The sequence below is a fragment of the Neophocaena asiaeorientalis genome, unplaced genomic scaffold, assembly GCF_003031525.2.
Source record: "Neophocaena asiaeorientalis asiaeorientalis breed wild unplaced genomic scaffold, Neophocaena_asiaeorientalis_V1.1 scaffold226, whole genome shotgun sequence".
NCBI classification, from domain to species: Eukaryota; Metazoa; Chordata; class Mammalia; order Artiodactyla; family Phocoenidae; genus Neophocaena; species Neophocaena asiaeorientalis.
Genome location: NW_020173037.1, coordinates 5,752,985 through 5,756,688, shown reverse-complemented (window position 1 = coordinate 5,756,688; position 3,704 = coordinate 5,752,985). Strand labels below are relative to the sequence as shown.

At 40.2% G+C, this 3,704-nt stretch overlaps 1 non-coding gene across 1 annotated transcript; it reads right to left on the bottom strand.

The window, feature by feature from the left end:
* Window positions 1-476: 476 nt before the first annotated feature.
* On the bottom strand, window positions 477-583 carry LOC112398237 (U6 spliceosomal RNA). The gene has a single exon (XR_003002957.1). It is a non-coding gene; the product is annotated as a U6 spliceosomal RNA (small nuclear RNA).
* Window positions 584-3,704: the final 3,121 nt, after the last annotated feature.

Sequence of the window (3,704 nt, the reverse complement as noted above, 5' to 3'; positions counted from 1 at the left end):
TTTTTTTGCGGTACGCGGGCCTCTCGCTGTTGTGGCCTCTCCCGTTGCGGAGCACAGGCTCCGGACGCGCAGGCTCAGCGGCCGCGGCTCACGGGCCCAGCCTCTCTGCGGCACGTGGGATCTTCCCGAACCGGGGCACGAACCCGCGTCCCCTGTATCGTCAGGCGGACTCTCAACCACCGCGCCACCAGGGAAGCCCAGCAGGCAGATTCTTAACCACTGCGCCACCAGGGAAGTCCCCGCCATATTTTAGATTCCACATATAAGTGATATCTTATGGTATTTGTCTTTTTCTTTCTGACTTCATTTAGTATGATAATCTTTAGTTGCATCCATGTGGCTGCAAATGGCATTATTTAGTTATTTTTTGTGGCTAATATTCCACTGTATATATGTACCCCGTCTTCTTTATCCATTCATCTGTTGATGGACACTTAGGTTGCTTCCATATCTTGGCTGTTGTGAATAGTGCTGCTAAAAATACGGAACTCTTCGTGAATTTGCATGTCATCCTTGTACAGGAGCCATGCCAATCTCCTCTGTGTCGTTCCAATTTTAGTATATGTGCTGTCGAAGCCAGCACGGGAATGTTATGTTTTAAGGAGTTGTCTTGTTTATGCTAGGAGAATGTTGCAGTTGAGCAGGTTATTTCTGCCGATGGAGGAGCTTTGGTTGATGTGTAATGCAGATACATAATGCATAGCTGGAGGGAGAGAAGAGGCCAGAGGGCAGAGAAAAATTCTTCTGTTTAAATTTTTCTTGTCTTGCCATAAAATAGGAATTTTATTCCACACCATCTTTACTCCATTTCTTTCTGCAGGTGCCCAAATGTAAGAATTTTGTTTTCTGTCTTTGATTTTACAGAATGAGATGACATGACACACGTTAAATCAATATTTGCCTTTTGACTGAGCAGTAATAATATGGGTATTATTTCCAGTCAGTAATCATAGATCCAATTCAGTCTTTTGAATAGCTGAGGAACATTTTTTTAAGGACAGAGGTGTGTCATAGTATATTCAGTCACTCTCCTACTAATAGAGATTAGGGTGTGCGAGTTGGTTTTTTTTTTTTGGTGGGGGGTTGGCTTTTTTTTTAAACCACTGGAGACAACACTGAAAAAAATTCTTTGTACATGTGTCTATAAGTACTGAAATATTTGTTTCTATATGTGGAACCCACAAATTGAAATCATTAGGTCAAATAGTAAGAAATTATCAGGGTAAAATTTTAATAGATATTGACAAATTCATGGTAACGATGTCTATTTATTTTAGTCTTTGTACAACTCTTCTTTCTATTTCAAAAGGTAACTGAAAGAAGTTTTGATTCTAGAAGACTCTCCCATCTTGTTCTTGGGAAATGAGCAAACAGATACGCTATTGTGAAAATATTTGGAGTATAAAAAGTATTAGTAAGTGTTGGCTAACTACTATACAAGCAACCCCAAATCTCAAAGACTTAGCCAAGAACTTTGATTTCTTACTCATGTCACAGTCCAATGCCGCTCAGTAGGGGACGGGAGGAAGGGAGATGTGACATGTTGTGCCCCGTGTCATCACTCAGGACCCAGTCTCCTTCTATCTAAGGCTCCACCCACTTTTAGGTCCTCTGAATTGTCTCCATTTAGTCAGTGAATAGAAAACAATAAGAATTGGGAGTAGGAAGACTTTATGTGCTAGGCTTGGAAGTGGAACACATCATATTCCACTGGGTAAGAGTCCATTGACCCAGGGCAGCTGGAAAAGGACCCCAGCTGAGTGCCCAGGAAAAAAAGTGTGAAACATGGGTATTGTACTTCATTTTCAACCGCGATGGGAGTGAAAAGAGTAGTTGTGAGAAAAGGCTGGAGAGTCATCATGGTAATCAATAATGAAACCTGCAATAGGATGTAATTTACTAGTGGCCGAAGACAACAGAGGAGATGTTTTTTTTCTTCTTTATTGTGCTTCACTTTATTGCGTTTTTTTACAAATTGTTTGTGGCAACCCTGCGTTAGGTTTATTGGCGCCATTTTTTCCAACAGCATTTGCTCAGTTCATGTCTCTGTGTCACATTTTAGTAATTCTTGCAATATTTCAGACTTTTTCATTGTTATATTTGCTACGGTGATCTGTGATCAGTGATCTCTGATGTTACTGTTGCAAAAAGATTTAGAGCGGCTGAAGGCTCAGAGGATGGTTAGCATGTTTTAGCCATGAAGTATTTTTTAATTAAGGCATTTGCACACTTAATAGACTACAGTATAGTGTAAACAGAGCTTTGACATGCGCTGGGAAAACAAAAAACCTGTGACTCTCTTTACTGCAGTGGTCTGGAGCCAGACCTGCAATGGCCCCGCGGTCTGCCTGTATATGTAAAAAAGGAAGTGTGAAGATTTTTGTGCTGGCTGATTTAGGTGAACGTGAAAGGGAAGGTGGGCTAGGTGGCGCTAGTGTTGAGCTGGAAGTCTAGACGTAAGCCCCACATCCTGGCTCCACCATGAGTTCTCTGGGCAAATCACTCCACTCCTTTGGGTCTCGAGTTCTTCAGCTGGATATAGACTTGGAACAGAAATAGGTGAACTCTAAGATGTCTCACTACTCTTAACAGATTGACTGCTAAAATATGTCCTTTCTACCCGTTGAGGTTGTGATATTATTAGCTTTTGAACAAATTTGGAGACATACACTCCAAAGTTACGAATAACAGTACACAGTCCAGTTTGCCATGTTTACTTCTTGTCGTTTGTAAATTTAAAACACATTAGTTCAAGGGTTAAAAGGACATTGTCTTTTCAATTTAGCTTTTACTTTAGTTTCTGATCGTAGTACCTACAATTTATTGAGCACTCACTCTGGGCCAAGCCCTTTGCTTACGGTATCCTTAGAAAAACTATCGGCGGTAAGTGCTGTTACCCCCATCCTCAAGATGAGGGGATTGAGGAGGGGAGACTGAGTGGCTTGACTTAGCGTGCCACAGAGCGGGGTTAGGGGACAGGCATGTCTAGACTCCCTTTGACTTGGAAAGAGTTTTAACAGCTAACGCGGAGTTACTGAAGGTTCAAGGTGGCCTTTCTATTTCTGAGTATATTTTCTCATACATGTGTTTATTGTCTCTTGTATTTTTCATTAGTATTTTTAAAATCTACAAATGTTGCTATTCTCGATGCTGTTGTTTATAGATGTTTATCAAGTTCCTCACTCTTCTTCATGTAATATCCAATATCAATCAATTTCAGGGATGCAAGTAATAATCTTACTTAAATCATTACTCTAGATGCAAATTTGAGAACCCTTTATAAAATCAGAACTGACTGTCTAAATGAAATTGGAACTGATTATCTTAAAAGTTTAGCAGACAAAAATTCTTGAGATAGGAATATAGATTCCATTGCTTTGCTTTTCCCAACCAAGTCATTTTTTTTTAGTACTGGTTTATTTAGTCTGATAACATTTCCAGAGGAATAATGATCCTAAAGAAAATGGAAGCTTTGGTTTTTTCTTTTTTTTTAAGGTTTTTTTTGTTTTTACGTGGACGATTTTTTTTAAAGTCTTTATCAGATTTGTTACAACACTGCTTCTGTTTTATGTTTTGATTTTTTGGCCACGAGACATGTGGGGTCTTAGCTCCCCAACCAGGGATCGAACCCACACCCCCTGCATTGGAAGGTGAAGTCTTAACCACTGGACTGCTAGCGAAGTCCTGAAGCTTTGGTCTTTATA